The sequence below is a fragment of the Simochromis diagramma genome, unplaced genomic scaffold (genome assembly GCF_900408965.1).
Source record: "Simochromis diagramma unplaced genomic scaffold, fSimDia1.1 OVJJ01000205.1, whole genome shotgun sequence".
NCBI lineage: Eukaryota > Metazoa > Chordata > Actinopteri > Cichliformes > Cichlidae > Simochromis > Simochromis diagramma.
In genome coordinates, this window is record NW_024386782.1 from 3,460,577 (window position 1) to 3,479,891 (window position 19,315).

Here is a 19,315-nt window from a genome sequence, read left to right on the forward strand (position 1 = left end):
CACAAGCTCCGCAGCTGATTTTCTCAGAACATCCTTCACTCCTTTGCTGCATGGCTTCTCTTAGTCTTTTGTTTTCATTAATATACTAAGTGTTTTATGCTCTTGGAATTAGCTGCAGTTAAAGATGTGATGAAAATCTGTTAATAAACAGGGGTTTGGTCTACATTTAGATGGAAGTTTCTAAACCCCTTCCTAGAGTCAATTCAGTGTATAAACTTAGTAGATTATATTTATTGTTAACTGATTTTTCTTTTATTAGTTGATGAATTGTTTGTGCAACTGGTTTGTTTAACCAGCTGCACAGACAGCAAAAATAATTAATGTATAATGATGATTCAGAGTTGTAAATCTTTATATTTATGACACTGGAATCAATAAATAAATGTCAGGCAGGCTTGCCTGGTAAATTATTTCTCACTGATCCTCACGATTATAGGTATTCTATTCTGTTGGGATCGCTGTCAATTAATTGACCATTTGTTTCAGAACCAATCCAATATGACATTTACTCCTGTGCGTTGTGCCATTAAACTAAGTAACTGTGTTTGTGATAGAGAGCCATCTAGAACTCTGTTTGACCAAAGACTATATTCTGAGTGTGTTCTGGCCTTCGGCAGAGGAGAGGAACAATATACACAGTCCTGCCAAATTAATTTAGAGAGTCAGAACCTGTATTAGAAAAAGTACTAAACTGTGTTGCTCAGATGTTATGGAAACTGCCAACCCAGGCCTGTATGTTATGATGTGCTTGAAAGCTAAGCATTTTATCAGCACTTCTGTCTCCTTACTTTATGTGCACTAGCACAGCCGGACAGGCAATCTATCAGCAGCAAATATAGTGTGCGTCACTGAGAAAAGTGCCCCAGCAGAGTGTGAGTGCCACACACATCCATATGTCTAATGTCCATGATGTCTGGTGTCCTTGGCTTGAAATTCAAAACTGTTGGTCTCCGTTAAAGCAAAACATGTAATTTTGCTAAAAGCTTTTTTCAAACTGCAAACATTTTGGCATTATTGCGTGCGCTGGTATGCTGTATGTACATGTACTTTAGACATAAATGGGATAATTAATTGCTATTTATCCCTGTGAGTCTTATTTCCCCTGAAATGTGTCACATTTTTATTAATGGAGTGAGAGTTAACACAAGGTGCCTTTAAAAAAAAAAAACCTAAATTGATTTATTCGATATTTAACTCCTTTACTAAGATGGTACATGACCAAATGAAGCTCATTGTTAGATTAGAAGTGCTTTCTGAAGTAATGTTTGCACCCTCCTCTTATACAGCTCATTTGGTGCAGGGCAGTCTGACAGTTTCCAAAGAACAGGCCTCGGGGAATGCAGTGCACACGTCTGATGTCATATCTCCTTGGTCCAGCACTTGTTCTTTTGGAGCTTTGCTGAACCAATCCTGCTCCCCATACTTACCAGACCCCCAGGCCCCACTTTGATCTCACTTAACAACCAGGACAGCAGTTCAAGCATCTTGTTATATTTGACTGTTTAATCCATCAAATGTGTTTGTCTCAGCAATAGGCTAATGAACATCTCTATCAGAGCCTCGCCGCTGCCGAATGACTTCTGTGATAGCAAGTTTATGCAGGATAGAGTTGCATGAAATTTAAAAAGGGTAATTGCTTGTTTCTGCAAATTGCTTGTGTCTGTATATTAGTAAGTGCAATGCTTATTTTCCACACCTTCTCTAAAATAACGTGCACTTTGCACAAAGGACAACGAATTACACCATCATATTTATCATATTTAGCATGCAATTCTACTGCTGTGTTCCATGTTCTTGGTTGGTTGACTTTGGTTGACTTTTGATTTATTTTTATTTTTATTTTTATTTTTAAACACAATTTTAGTAGAGCAAAGGAATTAGACTCCTGATTCAGCCTTTTAGGTTGTGTCCCTCTGCTAGCATGTCCAATACAATCTACTGTATCATCCCCCCTGTGGCTAAAATGCCAAGCCACTAAGCAAAATGTCTCAACTAATTAGGGACTTTAGAGCGAAGCTGTAGTAGTGCATCATGACGAAACTTTCTTTTTTTTTTCTCCTCTTTTCTTTTTCTATCTTTTCGCTATATTTTCACACTGAAATCAAACAACTAGACACTAGTGTACCGAGCAGAACAGCTTTGGCAGGAGACTTGATATGGAAAATGTCTTTAATTGGAGTCACAGACATCCCTCGTAATTATCGGGAGTGTACGGTGTTCTTCAGAAATGGAGATTACACAGAAAAATGCTGGAATCTCAACAGATGTGCTGGAACTGAAGAGAAGCAGTAAACTGCATGTATTGGAGACATTTTTAAATGCTTTGCCAAGTTTATGGTATAGCCTTTTAGATCTAATGATGTCGTGTGTTTCTTTCATTTTTGGTAATCTGCTAAGATACCAGTCTTTTGTTTAAACGTTGTTGTGGAAAATCTCTTACAAATATTTTCTTTGTTGTGGTTGAATACATTTTAGCACATCTTTGCTCTTTCCCGCACATTTTGCAAAATCCCACTGGGAGCCATACATTGTTGTAACTAATAGAATTTCTACGCTCTTCAAGGTCTGTTTCAACTCCTGACAGACATTTTCCCAGTTCACGTTCTCCGTGCTGCTTCTCCCAGATGCTCGGTACGTCTGATGTGTATTTCATAGTCGTTTACAGAATGCGCTCACTGTCACTTGATGTTCTTTTTTTTTATATATATATATTTGCCAAGAACCTTCAATTAGGTTTGAACTGTTTTTATATCTTTGGGGAGGTGATCCTTTTGTCTCCGTAATGTCTTTTGTTGTGGAAAACAAAGCCACCTGGATTCTGTGTAAACTCCATCGGGGTTGGATATAGCAGACGAGGATGTATCCTGTTCATGAGGATGTATGGACCATCACAAGGATTGTCAGTTCTCATTTGTTTATTTCACAGCAAGCACTCTGGCGACGCAAACTGACTGGCTCTCCTCGAGAGTATCTTGTGTATGTCAGTCTGTATTATTGATGCAGAGAACCATGTAGAAAGGATAGCCCTCAAGGATGTCTGTCTCTATGTATGGAGGAAAGCCTCTGTTGGCCCCAGATTCTAACCTTCTGAACCCAACAACGATTTACTGGGCCCAAATTTTAAATCTGTATGCCATATGTGTCAGGTCACCAACATTTACACGTATACTCGAGCCAGGGGATCTTGTATGTAGACTTCAAAATGATTAGGATCATTCTTTTAACTCATTGTGTTACTAAGACAGTAAATCAGAACTCCAATTACCACAACAGCTACTTTCACAATCACTGACTTATTAATTTTCTTTTATTATCAATTAATTCATTAACTAATAATTTTTGACTTCAGATTAAAACCAGTAAACTGAGGAAAGCATATCACAATCCCCTCAGGTCTAATGCAGTGTAGGTTTTCAGTTATTAGTTCAAGTGAAACTAATGGAGATTTAAGTTGTTACCACAGACTCTGACTGCTGGCATTCCAACAAGACTTGGCTGTTGCTGTCCTCTAATAAACAGCATATATTACCTCTGTTAGCAGCTTTCACTTTGTCAAGTGCCTATTAAATTTAGGGCTGACAGTAAGCTTGCTAAGGCTGGTTTGCATGCATATTATACCGCTACTTATAACTTTAATGCGGAGGCTTGTATCTTTGGCTACAGTGTCCTAAAATCATATTATGATATTTAATATTTCATGTTATTAGTAGAAACACAGGGTAAGAGTGAGGTGAGCCAGAATACTGATGTACGGGATTTCTCGCAGCTTAAGTGAAGACATCTCTATTCTTCGGTGCCTCCTTGCACGTCTGTGATCTTTCAGCCTCCCTTTTCCACTTTCGCAGTTTGCATAGACGTTTGATAAACCTTACACCAGGAGATGGATTTCCCAGCCAACCTAGCTCTCAAGTAATGGGAATCTAGAGCGTAACAAATGGTGGTGCCAGTAAAGTGTTGGCTCCGCTGGGTGTGCAGGTGGTCCTCCATTCCCCTTGTCAAACCCCCCACTGCTCCCCCAAAGTGGCCATGGAGACTTGAGCAAGATTATTTTGGAGTTCAGGTTACAGACCAGCTCTTTCACTGCCTATTAGTCACACCCCAATTTCTGTGATAGGATTTTTTTCGTTTCCCCTCGCGTTTTGTAAATGTACACACAGCCTTTCCCCTTCAAATTTGAAAGGTCGTAGCTTGTTTTTAGAAATACTTGTCCGCTTTGATTATTTTCATCTTAACAACGGTGCTGCGCCTGTGGTAAGCTGGTGTCATTTAGCCTTTAAACGTGAGAACTGTGGTGCAATCTCTACTTGATCTAAATTAGGAATAAAAGGTTTGCAGTAGAGTTAACAGGAAATATTAATTTTGGATTTCAATGATTTCAGAGTATTTTCCCTTAGATGGGATCGTTGTTTTCTTTAAACCTTAAGCCAATAATATGTATTGATTGGATTTTACCCGCGTGTTTGCACTTGCAAATCAAAGCCTGTGTGTTTTTGTGTCCAAAAAAAGCTGCAAGACTTTGAGCAGATTTCACTGTTAGTGTATGTGTAATATTTACAGAAGGAGAAACCTATGCAAATACTGTATATCAAATGGCACGCCTAACTGGGCGATACATAATATGCAGTATTTAGATAACAAACCCTCAGTAATGATTTAGATTTTATGTGGCAGACCAACTTGCTGTTTAAATTTGAGTCATATTTTGCCCCAGAGACCATTCCTATTTCTCCACTTGTATTATTCAGTTACTGTTTAGCTACTTTATTTAAATTGCCAATTTAGTTTAGGTATTTGACATTTAGACTAATTTGCATAGTCACTTAAGGGACACGGGGTTAGTTTAATTCAGCAGTGAACATATTTTTCTGCCATGGTGGCTTGTATTGGCCATCTGGTGACAGAATTTCAAAGTCTCTCCCCTTGAAAATTAGTCACAGGGTTTCCAGAAGACTCACTTCCCTCAAGAATGCATTTTTATATGTCTGAGTTAATATATACACCTGTACAGTTTAATGAAATCTGATACAGCTGACTTGAAATAAGTGATGATGAGATTTTTTCCCAAGTCAACTGGATGGCTATTTGTCACAGTGTGCGGCAGCACTCTGTATGAAGTTGCGAAGAAGACCCAAAATGCAGACACCAAGGAACAGGGAACAAAACTTGAATGTTAACAAAAAGTGAGCCGTTTAATGTGGCTGATAAAAAGGTACAAAACCAAAAGGCAGATGCACACAGGAGAGAACCTAACTAGAGCTAAACTGGGAAAATTAAATGCTGAACAAAGAACAAAACCTTAAACATGGAATATGTCTGTGAAGGTTCTCAGTCATCCAGGTCATCGTAGTCAAAGGAGCTTGCAAAGAAAAGCGTCTGGACTTCTTTAAGTTACTTGAAGACGTTTCACCTCTCATCCGAGAAGCTTCTTCAGTTCTAAGGTCAAATGGTGGAGAGTCCCAGATATAAACCTAGTGGGAGTATCCCCCCACAGAGGGACAAAAGGACCCCCTGATGATCCTCTAATCGCCTGAGCCAAGGTGCGAAACTGGGTGTGGGTCCCAATCAGCCAGAGTTTTGGGTGAGTTCATTAAACATGGAAAAATCCTGGTAACATTTAATGGAACAACAGAACCTGAAAATGAATGAACAGAAACACACAGACTAAATACACACAAGGGTGATGAGGGGAAGTGGAAACACATGGGGAAACAGCTGACACTAATCTGACATAATGAGACAAAGGAAGCAAAGCTGACTATACTGACATAGGACACAGACCTTCAAAATAAAACAGGAAACATGAGACGCAGACATGATAACACAAACTTGATAACATAAGACACGCAGCATGAAACACAAAGGGTGAGAGAAACTTAAATACAGGGGAAGAAAACACAAGGGGAATCTAATAAACAAATGAACTTCGATAACTTAATGAACTTAAACATAAACATCAAAATAAACTAAAACTAAAACGCTGGGTCAACAGACCCAGGAACGTGACAGCTATTATGTTTTTGTTTTAACAGTGTGTTCAGCACTGTGCAAAAAAGAAAATGGGAATTTTTGTAGACACAACAACATTATTTGTGGGTCAACGTTAAGTAGCTTAACAAACAAAGAATTCCTCTGAAAATGGTCAAGTACAAGGACTGGATTGAAAATGAGTGAAAAAGTAGCCAATGTCCAAAGAAAGACTTTGGGAGGCCTTCAGAAAGATTAGACAACAATTGCTCAAGACTTGCATGAAACGCAAAATATATTTTATTATATTTTCTTAACATTTACTGCTATCTGTAATAATAATATTCACCAGCATGACTGTGGCGATAGACCGGGTCATCCATTAAAACTCTTGGTTTTAATCTTTAGATTTCCTAGTGTGGTGTTGAACTGTTCTTGGGACACTCATCCCCAGAATCACCCCAGTGTACCATTCAAGTACGAACGGTTTGCATGGTCATAAAGATCAGATTATTCGATTATTATTAAAAACAAAGGAAGACTTTTAGAAACTAAGCTCTTCCCTCTTTGTAGCTGTTGTTTTGCCAACTGAGCCCTCAAGCATAAACCTAGCCTAGATGTGCCGATAATTGAATAATTGAATAGCATAAATCAGAATGAGAAATGCAACACAAATAAATGCATTTATTCATTATAGAGATCTGATCTTCTTTGTTTGTAATGCATCTTTTATTCTAAAATTGTTTAGGCTGATGCAGACAGCACCCTCATTGTGGTCACGCCTCTGTTGTGGTTACATATGTCTGCTGTATATACCTGAAATATGAGATCAGGTCTGAACTGCAGTAACCTTCCTGTCGAGGTTGATTATCAGTTGGACATATTTTTGACTGTAGTCTACATAGCGTGTTGCACCTGATTTTATTAGAAATATATTAAAATGCAAATCTTATTACAGATCCATACATACAGTTTACATTTAAAAGTCAAATGTGGATTCATGAGCAGGGTCGCACGTTTTCACATTTGACACATTTAGACTCAAAGGTCACGCTGAAAAGACAAGTGTAGCCTGGTTCGTTGTCGCACCATGATGAGAGGTGGCATTTGTCCACTGTGATGCTGTTCTTAATATTAGTAGGAATATACCTGGAGGGGCAAAACTCATTAAAGAGCTCAGAAGAGATCTGAACATTTTCTGAGCAGGAAGCCGTTTTATAGGCGAGGATGCATCAGGAAATGCTGGAGGAAATTGCATCACGGTTCACCTAACATTTCAGTTTGGGGCTTTCCGATGGGATCAGCCGCAAGGCTCAGAGCAAACTGATCAAATAGTGGACGTAGTGGCTGTACCTTTACAGTCTAACTCTAAACTATGCTGCGAATCTTAAAAGTCTGATCTGTGATCACGGTGGCATGCTGTGTTTGCCGCGTAGTAATACCCACCATGTGACCTCTGCTATGGCTTTGACCTCTGCCTAAAATATTTGAATTCAGCCTGGGGAGGTATGCTAGTACAACGTTGCTTCAGTGTTACCAGCTTGGTGTCCCACTTTATGCCATGCTGGTGCCTCAGACAGTGGGGAGCCTTGATGGAATTTAGTAACTCCAGGAATGCTGATCTCTTTGCCGCGCCCAGTGTGAACACTCTAATGCAGAAAACCCATAATAAGAATAAATCTAATTTAATTTTCGATGTGATCTATGAGGGTTCTCAAGAAAACCTCCAAAATACTGACATTTGGTATGCAGTTAGATGATATCTCAGTCGGTAAAGCTAGTATCAAGTGGATTATGTTCATTGCAACTAATATATTTCTTTAAGGGTAACCAACCTGAAATGGGATTTTCAAAATTAAAAGGGACTTGGATATAACGTAACAAATTATCTCAAGAATAGAACGTCCGAGTCTTCTGCTGTTTAAGTTAAACTCAGAAAGGTTTCAGTACCTTTTAATTTCTGTTTTGTGTTGCTGATCACGTCCTTGAAGTGCCTGGGTTTTTCCCTCATATGATCCACTGGAGTCTGAGAGAGCCGGCAGTTGCCCTGACTTGACTGTCAAAGTCCCAGAAGTCTTTGTAAGCTTAGACGTTGGGCTGATGGCACAAATATAAGTAAGATCTGGGGATTGTTTTTTCAGCTGTATGGTTGGTACCTGTACAAATTTTCCAATGAAATATGTAAAAACCAGTCAAACATTAGTAATTGGATATGCTTGGATTTGACAAATTCTCTGTGAATTTAGGATTAGATGTGCAGGTATTTCCCTCTCGGTCTTGTGGAAAAACTCTTTCTTAGGACACTTTTTTTTTTCTGTGCCTGCCTCAGCCCTGCACTTAGCACTTCTACATTTAGTAAAACTCCCCCTTCAAAAGGTAAAAGCGGCACAGAGAGCTCTGAACATTTTGAAGAGAGAGGGGGAAAAACAGTTCCCCCCTGGGGCACTTAAGCTCAGATCTTTGTCGTTATTAGCTGGCTTCTTTAGCCACGGAGTCCTCTTTATATAACGATGGAGAACAATGCCTCAAACCCATTTTGCCTGATCTGCCATGCGCTAGAAATCCCAGAGATAAGTAATAGAAGGTGTAACTCTTAAAAGGCTAAATGGAGTTGAATTGGAAGAAAGCGAAATGACTGGCTTTTTTCTCCATTAGCACACAGATTAATCCACTCATTTATTCCCTTTAAATTTATGAGGTACTGATGCTATAATAAGAAGTTTTGTATTGAATATTTCATTTCCTTAATTATTTTGGGATAGCTTTCTAGTCAGTTGAAGTCCATTTGTTACTCCATGCTATGAATTGTTAATTGAGGAGAAAAGCACTGAGATTTCCAGTAAGTTGTGGAAGGCTTAGATTAGTGTTTATCTTTGGCCAGTTATTTAGTTATACTGTTGGGTATATTTAATAGCACTGGGCATTAACTTATAGGGCCATCATCTTCTCATGCTTATCATTTAATATTTGTAAAATATTAATCCGTCTTACTTTGAGGTCTCCTTTAAATCTAGATAAATTGTAGTTAAACAGATAAAGATACCTATTGAGTAATCTAACACTACTGCAGTAAAAGAAAGATGCATTTAAAAGTGATACTATTTTATACTAAATACAAATTAAAAAAAATAGAAATTAAATTATTTTTGCTTCTTTAAGCTGTGGAGTGATGATGTCATTCCCCCCCCCCCCATTTTGGTCAACAGAGGGCCCATTTTATTTTCCTTGTCAGTCAACCATTGCTGGAGAGAGCAACCCTGCATAATGCAAAATGGCCCAAGTGATGGATTACTCTTTTATTTGACAGGCTTTTCTTCTGCTGAAAGTATGTGTGTGCGTTTGCTAAGGGGTCCATGCATGCTAGGTCTAAGGCTGACGTGCAGAATTTGAATTACATGTAGTCATTTGCTAATATTCCAAATTAAAAAAAAATGGGTACATTTAAACTATTATTAAGCAAAATTTGTTGTGTTGTCTCCTACATTGGGATACTTATTTAAATATATTTGAATTGCATTGTGGCAATTCCATTAACTAACTACCATTAACACTTCTAAAGCTATAAGCAATCAGCCCAGCATCAGCTATTCATGCAACAAGAAGATGGGTGACAAATGAAAGGGTTATTATGTTCCGCAGGGAATGTGGCTTGCTTGACGGCTGGATCACTGCAAATGAAAACATAGTTGTCCTGCGTGATCGCTTTTATCTGTGGCGAAGCATTTCTATCCTGATGGAAGCAGTCGTTTCCAGGATGACAGTCTCTCCCTACAAAAGGACACGAGGGGTCACTGATTGGTTTGACGAGCATGAAAGTGATGCAAATCATATCTTATCAGGGTTATCGTGGCTCAAAATAGACCTTTAGGCAGTGACTATATAAGTAGGGAACAATGGTCTGCATATACGAGGCTTATTTTCATAGAAATCTGCTCATGTTTGTTATACTTGAGTAAATGAAACTCTATTCAACCAAAGAGGTTAAAAAAAATAAATGTTATTACTGTGCTGTTGATTTTCCTTTCAGCTCTGGCTAAAATCCTCCTTGGGAGTTCTCAGAAATGGTGTTTGATCTCTCCAGATGTGTTTAAGAAACGTCAAATCAATATAAAGGCTTATCAAACCTCTTCTGGGGGCACATTGTGACTCGGCGCCTTACTAGGACATGTTGGTGTTTGTTTGGTTTTTTTCCATTTAATTTGTGGTTTGTTTTCTTTCATAAGTGAACACAGCCTCCTCTAACAGAGGGAATAATTTCACGTCCCCTTTCTTTTTACTCCAGCAACGGGATGTACTGTGGTGCAAAGCAAGCTTCGGGAGATTTCACTAATGAGAGCTATTAACCACGTTGACGTTGATTTGTGGTTTTGAAAGCATCCTGTTGTGTTCAAGTTGTTTTTTTCTAAATGCTATTGGCAAATTATTAGGACAATGAAATGCTTTATTTGAACAAAATTGGGTTTGTTCTCTGGAAAATTCCTTAGAAATGCGAGAAGCACATTTTCGTGTGGCTGAAGTCCAATGCATATTGACGCTGGACATGCACAAAGCCTAGAGTGTATTAAAAAAGCAGTTGACACTTCTCTTCGTAGCCAGTCAGGATAATCATTTTCTTGAGTGCTAGCACAGTGTGCTCTGTTTGAGGTGGAAATTTATTGAAGGAAAGCATCTGGAAGGCGTTCCTGTCAGAGACAAAGTGTAGCCTTCTCTGGTTGGGAGAGACGACTCTGTGGGGCTTTTATTAGGAGCTTCTCACTGAAAGCTTTTCAGATTTATCAAAGTCTCCTCGGCGCAGGCCATACCTGCTGCATCTGAGCTATTGCAGAGACTATTCTTTAGTACATGTTTGTGTTCGAGTTTCTATTACCCGTTTGGATGCCGGCTTGCATATATATAGAAATGTTCTCTTGGAACTGGAAAAAATCTATACGATTAATTTGAAAAACTGCTGTCCAGAAATAATGGCAGTTTGTTGCATTTTGAGTAAAATGTGGAGTGAAAACAAGAGAACATTCAGGGACAGATATCTATTTCTCCATTGACAACATCTTCACAAAATCAGATGCATTGCAGAAACTGCTTGCATCTTTGCGGACAGCCTGTGAAATGTAACACTGCTGAACAGCTGGTTGCAGCACACCACAGCATTGCTTTCTCCATGCTGACTTTTTCTTTATTGGAAAACAAACTAGGCTGCTTTTGCTATCACTCTCTCCACCTACACAGAAGGTGAAACATCTAACGGCATCCTGGTCTTGTAGCCTTTCAGTATACTTGCAAGAATGTGATGGATGTTTGTTTGTGTGTGGGTGTGGGTGTAGCTTTTCTAAAAAAAAATAAAATAAAAAAAATGCATGTGACGGTAATCTCTGTGGAATGAACATTGATCAAAAAGACAAAAAGAGGTCGGAAAATTAGACCAGAGGGAGTCATATAAAGGTGAGAAGAGACGTGAAATAAGCCATGTATGCTTGAGTGGCTGACACTGAAGGTCACCTGCTGTGATACGTTTGGATCAGTGAAGCCAGTATCTATAGCATTGATTGCCAATTTACCCTTTGAAGTTGCAGACATGCACTGACTTCCCTGTCTTGCATGCTGTCTGTGACCCTGTTTATATGCCTTTTCACCCACTGGAGATCATCTTAGTGCTAGAGCAGCCAGTACAACTCCTCGGGAGCAGCACTGTGCAAGAATTAGGCATGCAAGATGAAACAGTATAAATGATGCAATGTCACTCGGGCTCAGTATTGCTTCTCATATTGCATATTTCACCCGAAAGCAACTTCTCCGAGCCACCCGCTTCTTTGCTTTGCCTGCCACCCCCATACCCCCTCACCGAGTGCCATATGCAAGGAAGTCATACTCTGGAGGGCTCAAGGAGCACAAAAGGCTAGAGGGTAGAGAGGGCCACAGCTCTGTAAAGTGCCTCAATGTCGCTTCATTTCCCCATTTTAATTGGGCTATCTAAATGCATCCCCGGTTTGTCAATACCCGCCGGGGTCCCAGATAAAAATGATTTGTCTCATGCATTCGGCGGCATGCTCTGCTGTTCCCCTTAGAGAGCTTGCCCTGCTAGTTGTCAGCAGCACAGTGTAACGGAGAGCGCTAGTTGTGTTTCAACCAGTAGTAGTAGACAAGAGGTGCATTCCTGTAGAAGTTCCACCCTTTTTTTTTTTTCTTCCATACTTTGATTCTGTCACTCAGTAACAGTAAGCATATACACCCAGCGCTATGGAGACATTATAGGGCAAAGAGGCACAGAGACATATGCACAAATTCACATAAACTACATAACATGGGCCTATAGTTGTACAAGCACGTACACACGCCAGTACCCACTGAAGGTCAGCTCCATGAGACCAATCTTATCTGTGTTTTTATGTGCTCTGTGTCCTTGTCTTTTTTACACCTCCTGTTGCCATGTACCATCACTACCTCTCAGTGTTGGAGCCAGTGTTATCTGCAGACAGTCTTGAGGAAAAAAAATCAGGGCCAAAAGTGCGTCCTTGGTGGTGCGACTGTTAGGCAGAAGTCGCAAAAGATACATTTGTGCTGCATTTTAAAGCTAGCCATTTTGTGGTTTACTTACTCTGTGCAAGAGCTGCTTTTTATAACCCCCCGGGTGACCTCATGTATATATTAGTGTATATGTGTATGTTTGTATATATTGCTGCTACGTGCTTCCTGCATATTTATTTTAAGTTATGATATGAACCATGTATGTAATGTAAATACCACAGCGCACTATCTGGGGGTGAATTAGCTCACAGACTAATGGCAGTAACCAAGCCTCACTAAATTGTGAACTGGACTGGGAATTCTAAACTAACAGGTGTTACCCAGCTGTGCTTTTGGGCACGATGACATAGTGCTAGTCTTAAGAGCCCATCAGCAGCAGCAGCACACTGACTTTCACAGCTCAGTGTTTACGACACAGGTCAGCATTTTTTCACTGGCATGCAGCCACAGTTCTGTCCATCAACTATTCCACTGAATGGGAAAATAAACCACATCTGTTTGGAGTGCTTTTTAAGGATTTTTAATTTTTGTGGAGAAATTATATGTTTACATATGGCTATACATCATTTTAGACTGCAGTGTTTCAACAAATATGTCTTATTTTTGTAATGCCGTGGTCATTCCTTTGCTTGGTACTCTGCTGGATCTATACCAAGAAACTTACCTCGAAGCAGAACCCTCTTAAAATGTTTTGGGAGACTTGTTAGATGGTGCAGACAGATATATTGATAAAGCCCAGGGCCAGTGTGATTCATCCCATCCTGCAGCAGCCAGTGCAGCATCCCATCAGATGAATGAAGGTACCACAGAGAAGCTGAGTTAAGATAGCTTGATTCATTGGCTCTTCACCTGCAAATAATCCTGGAGTTGCACAACAGATTTTATCCATGCATTTAAAATAAAGCCAGAAAAAAAGCTATCGTAAAAAAAAAAAATCAAATTTACACTAAAATGTATTAACTGAGGCTTGCAGACTGGCCTAAATCAAGGAGAGGCTGGCTCCTTCAGATTGAAGAGGTTGTCAACCCCTTTTTTTCAGCCTAATGAAATGAGCGGGGGATGGGTGGTTGTCACAATGTTATAAATTCTCTTGGTGGGGGTGCTTCCAACTCAATCCGAGCTCTTTGAAGGGGGTGGGGGGTGGGGCCAAAGATAAGTCCTAAAACAGCCTGAGCCTCAAAACCTCACTCAAGGCAACAGTTTTAATCTTGCATCGGGGCGGGGGGGGGGGGTTCTTACTGCTCAGGTTCCATCTGTGTTTTGAGTTTTACATTACATTAAAATGAGATTACATTTGAAACAGTTCATGCTGTGCAGCTGACACAATACAGTAGCAAACATGACTGTAGCTTACAATTAATTTTCTCTCCCACACTGCTGTTGGGACCACCGACCAATGATCTTTACTCCTGCCTTTTACTTAAGTGTGATTTGTTCAACAGTTTCATCCCAGATTCATTTGACATTTGATGTGGCACAAGCTGTTTACACCCACAGATATACTTTTTCTCCTCTCCCCGGGGATGTGTGGGTGTAATAATTATTTTCCAGAAGGTTCTCTCAAACTCTCAAGAGAGTCTAAGAAAATACGAGGCTTCCAAAACATCCAGATTGTTCTGTTCTCCTTTTTGCAGATAGTTGTGATGTAGATTTCAGTAAGTTTCTATCCACGGTGCATGCATGATATCCCCATTTGTCTTTCAGTTCCGTTTTTTTTTTTTTTTTTTTTTTTTTTTTAAGCCCATGCAGCTGGAATATATTTATATATTAGTCCCTTCAAATTGAATCACTTTTTAATCAGATGACCCACATCTAATTTGTTATAAGCTAGAAAGAATGTTAAAGATAAAACAATTCTTTCTCTTGCAGAAATGTCTGTTGTGTTCTCAGATCTGCAGCCTCCAGTAAAATCAGACTGTCTTCCATTGTTAACAACAAAGAGAAATGTAGAGCACGTTGCAGTTTGCCATTTCCTCCAGTAAAGTTTAAGCCTGGAACAGATTCAACATTCTTACTCTTGGTAAAAAGCTTTATTTGTCCTTTATAGAATCTCATTGTGATTGTCTTTTGTTATGTTAGTTTATTAAAGTTACTATACTGGCACTTTCCAGAATGAAACTAGCCCACAGCAGTCCAATTCTTAAAACTTAGTTCCACTTACATTAAAATCTAAGTAATATGAATCATTTAAATATTATTGCAAAATGATGGCCTGTCTTTAAAATCCTATCCTTTCTTTGAATTCATTGAGTCATTGAACAGCATTTCCACAATGTTTCGCCTGATGTTTGTGTATATATATATTAAAAAAACCACATCATTATGTGGAGGGCGAAACATTGTTGAAGCGCTGTTCAATGAGTCAAGTTACAGTCCACACAGTATCATTGGGATAAATGAGCAAACCTCTCCCCAAGGTCCGGAGGCTCTGTGAGCTATTAAGGCACGGGCGTCTCGCATGGCGAAGCTCAGAGAGCGAGGGAATGTTTTTGGGGAAGAGAATGGTTGTGCTGACATCCTCTCTCGGTGCAATCCCTTGTCCTTGTAGGACAGAAGAGAAAACAGCACCAGAGGCTGACTTGGCTGTTCCTCTGAGCTCCGTCATAAATCCGACTGAACATTTCTGAACATCTGTTGTGGATGATTAGCTCCATGGCTAGCAGAGTTTGACCAGAGGGAGTGAGAACCAGTGTGTTTGCGAGTCGTGTATGTGTGTACTCGATGCCTTGCAGTTTTAAGAATGAGGGTTTTGCATATTTATCCTCCCTGACGCATCTTCTCCTTTTTTTTTAATATATAGAGAGAAGGACAAAATATTCTTGTAACTGTTACGTTATCCACAAAACACGTTGGCGGGCATGTATTATCACAGTCCCTGGGGAATACTTGTTTAAGTCTCAAGGTCAAACTTAGTTAACCGGTTAAGTTTCACTAATAATGGCAGGGCAGATGCTTGAGTTTCATTTCAAAGCAAGAGTGAGGGCTCATTAGCCTGTGTGAGCTTACACTGGGACAGTCTTTTCCCTGGAAGGTGATCAATAGATAAGAGCCAGATACAGTCTCTAAGCAGCGGGAGTGCATCACAATCACGTGTACTCCTTCCCTTCTACGTGCAGGTAAACCACAAGATGATCATTGGTCAGAGTTCAAAAAGGTAAAGCCTCCTCCCTTTTCATACTGAAATTTGACACCATGACATCACACGGTGGGTTTGGCTTCTCCCAGGCAGTCCCCGACTGCCCCTCAGTGTGTGAACAAGCTGTGACTCTGAAGGATCTCTTCCCAAGCTACTCTGCGATATAGCCACAGCTGGAAACTTATTACTGGAGAGCAAAAAGACAGTTCTTCTGGTTTAATGAAATGCTGTGAACGGAATAACTAAGCAGGAACTGGAGACGACTTTCTCTCACACAGGGTATCTTTCAGGAATAATCTTTTCCGATACTGCTGGATTTTCTTTTGTAGGATTTGGAAACTTGCTTTCTGGAATAAGTGCCTCGCAATAAAGAGGAATAAAAAGTATTTCTTTAAAATATTTCTTTATTTAAGTGGACCTACTTGAGATACATGGGTAAGTTTGAATTTTTTTGCCACATAATCAGCCTGACATGAGAAAAACAGAAGTTTTTAGTTCCTAAAACGAGTAAAGAGGCACAGGTGCATTTTTTGAAAGTGGGTGAACTGTGTAAGATGGTGTGAATTTCATTTGCCTGTGTATCCCTCTCCCAGTACCCTGGTTTTTGTTTTGGGATCTAACTTCTTGCAACTTGCTTGGTATAATAAAAGTAACAATATAAGTTGATGTGTTACACTTCAGTGGTCAGGTATTTTCTTACTACTCTTTTGTCTCCCTTACTTTTGTCCTTGCTCACTCTTGCTTGTGAAGCCAAAACAATAGTTTAACCTCGTGTTGGCTTAGCTCTATTGGCTGGCTCTCTGGCAAATTGCCCTGTCTGGTGCAAGCCCTCCCCTACGTATTCAGAGGACTTTGAAAAGAAGGGCCATAGAATGTCCCTTAGCTACCGCTGCTAAGGTTAGACACCCTGCAGCTCTACTGCATTAGGCCTACGCTGAGGCTAAACAACCTGCTTTTTCAGTTGTCTATATCTCCCTGGGCAATCTCGAGGGTAAAATTTCAGGAACAAGAATTTCAGTTAGAAGTTGGCTACGAAAGGCTTTGAAATCCCAGATAATTGCAGAGGAGAACTTCTGAAAGTCACAAAATGTGATTTGTGGAAAATGCTTGAGTCTTGGTTGCCACAAAGCATATGCTGTAATGGGTGTTTCTTTGTGTGTCTTCGAGTTTTGCTTTTACTATAATTATGAAGTACACCGTTATGAGTAAATCTGCAGGACTCTTTTTGATCCCGTTTAACCAGCTCTAAATGTTCCCTTCAGATGCAGTTGTGTGATAAATCTTTCAACTGAGAAAGTTTTTGACCGAGTTTTTTAATCTTGGCCACAGAAAATGTGGCAGTTGTTACTCAGTAACTCTGGAGCACAAAAGGAGGGTTGATGTCAGTGGGAAAATCTTTTACTTTGACCTTTTCCATCAAAGCTGTCTTAAGCTTTCAAAAAACACAGCCAGGACAGCATGTTTGTTTCATTTTGTTTGGCCTTTGAAAGGGCCAGATGTCCCCATAAGTCTGCTCTGCTGTAATGGGAACTTTGTGCTATTTGTACCAAAAACCGGTTGTTGTTTTTTTTTTCTTTTTTGTTCAGTGTGGAATCTACCTCTGTTAGTGCTGATCTCAAGTGGTTCCCTTAGACTTACTTGAAAAAAAAAAAGATGGTTCAGTTTGGTTCAAAATGTCCACTCAGCAGCTCTGTAGTGTCACAAAAATGACGACAAACTGTCAACTGTGGTCATTTGTTGAAACAGAGCGACCCTTGTCCACCTCTTGGGTGATCTGTAAGTCGATGTCCTTCACCTCCGCCGGGCAGGCCGTCCTCTTTTGCGACTGTGCCTCAGTCACCTCATCAGCACTAACGTTCCAGAGAAACATTAAGTGATGTCCTGAGGAAATAACTGCAGCCTTTTGTGTACCACTGCTCTTTTATTAAATTCCCAGACCAAACATGGCCTATATAATATGCTTTGCTCAAAAGGCTGTCTTGGTTGAAGTCTTTCCTTCTGAATAAATTACCCTGTGAGGAACAGTCAGTCACTCAATCTCTCTCCCTAACGGATTCCTCAAAAGTAATTATGGGCTGAGCATATGGATTTTTCCATAGAACTTGATTTCTCATCATTGGTGGATTGGGTGATGTGTAATGACTTGTTAACGCATGACAGATTTGCTTAATCACTCTCATGCCTGTTGGGACAAGAAAGAAGTTGCTTACAATCACAGATCAATCTCTGTGAAGGCGGCTGTGTCAGTGGAGCAAGACATTTGCCGCGACACATACTGTAAATAGAAAACACAGAAGGGTTTGTTGGGTTGTTCAAGTTCAAAGCTTTGATGCTGATGCTTAAACAAATTCTTTGGTCTCAGACTTTAAAATCTTGGCAGAGGCGAGGGGGGTGTTCATTCGTTGGGTGTCAGCAATTGTTGCCCGACGCTGACAAGGTCATAGGTAGTTGTTTTATGTTGACGAGGCCCAGTTCTCAATACTAAATAAACATGTTTACACAGTTAACATGTTTATGAGTGTGACAGATACATCCCGCATAACGTGCGATGTCAATCAGCGGCCACTGCCTGTGTGATGTGCTAGCTGTGCTGATAGTCACTTTGTGCTTTTATTTGTGACACTTCCTTCTTGCAGACAGCGACTTATTCGTTGTGACAGGTGCTGAGGAGAAGGTTTCGAAAAAAAGGCCCTTCTTTACCACTAAAATCACCAGTGTTTTGACAAGAATGCTTTTCTCAGCTGCCCCAAGCAGAGAGCTCATTTGATCGAAGTAGGTCTTTGCGTATCCTTTGACATCCGCGCACACATTGAGGTTTTGACACGAGATCATATCCGAGACAGGTTTATTTTAGGGATGGCATTGTTATTTTTGTTGTAAGTAAGTAAGCGATGAATGGAAATCGTCCTGTTTAAAACAAACAAACAAACACTACATCCGTTAAAGAGTAGCTTTCGGTCATTGTTAAAAGTGAACTGAAGCGAATCTGGGCGCTCGGAGCGTAGATTACATTCTTGTCTTTCCTCCCCTTCATTCCTTTTCCGCGCTCCTGTTTACATTATATATTTTATTCTGCATTTTAAATGTATCTTTTATGGCCTGTTGCAGCTTACCATCAGAGGTCTGTTTTGTGCTCATAGCCTTGCACCTTTCATTTAAACCGTGGCTTTTTGCATTACAGCCATGGGTTTCTCAACGGGAACACAAATCCGCTTTGTCAGAGAGGACATTTTCCCCCTTGCACAAAACTCATTTCAATTCCACATCATCCCATTACGCCTCCACATTGATTGAAACAGCCTCCATTTCCAGGGGTAGCTGCATTTTTCTGTAGTCTGCATGTATGACAAGGCCAAAGCTTACGCTTGTATATGTGCACTATGCGACGGCGCAGGTCCGAAACGTCCAGTGACCATGGCAAATAGAAATTCTGTAATGCATTAAACTATTTTCTGAAAGCGGAGAAAGCTAGAGATCACTGTTGTCTCTGTTGCATGATTGTATTCATGCACTAAACTGTTATGTCACTCAGTTATTCCATGGTACACTGATACTGATCTTATTGCTGAGGTAGTGTCTTTCACTGGAGTAAAACAAGGTCAGATTTCTTCCTCTTGGACGACCATTAAAGGGAAATGAACTTTGCAGCTTTACCTTCCTCTTCATTATGGCGGGATAACTGTGATGCTTAAC

General features: G+C 40.0%; 1 protein-coding gene across 21 annotated transcripts in view; it reads left to right on the forward strand.

The window, feature by feature from the left end:
- The window catches only part of LOC120724413 (receptor-type tyrosine-protein phosphatase F), a 156,633-nt gene that overhangs the window by 25,702 nt on the left and 111,616 nt on the right, over nt 1-19,315 (forward strand). Inside the window, exon 1 of one of the 21 annotated variants that reach the window (XM_040016624.1) lies at nt 14,824-16,057. The exons of the other annotated variants lie outside the window; for them this stretch is intronic. The gene's annotated coding sequence lies outside the window, so the exon portion shown is untranslated. Of the gene's footprint in view, nt 1-14,823; nt 16,058-19,315 lie in introns of those variants that run through there. 21 annotated transcript variants of the gene reach the window in all.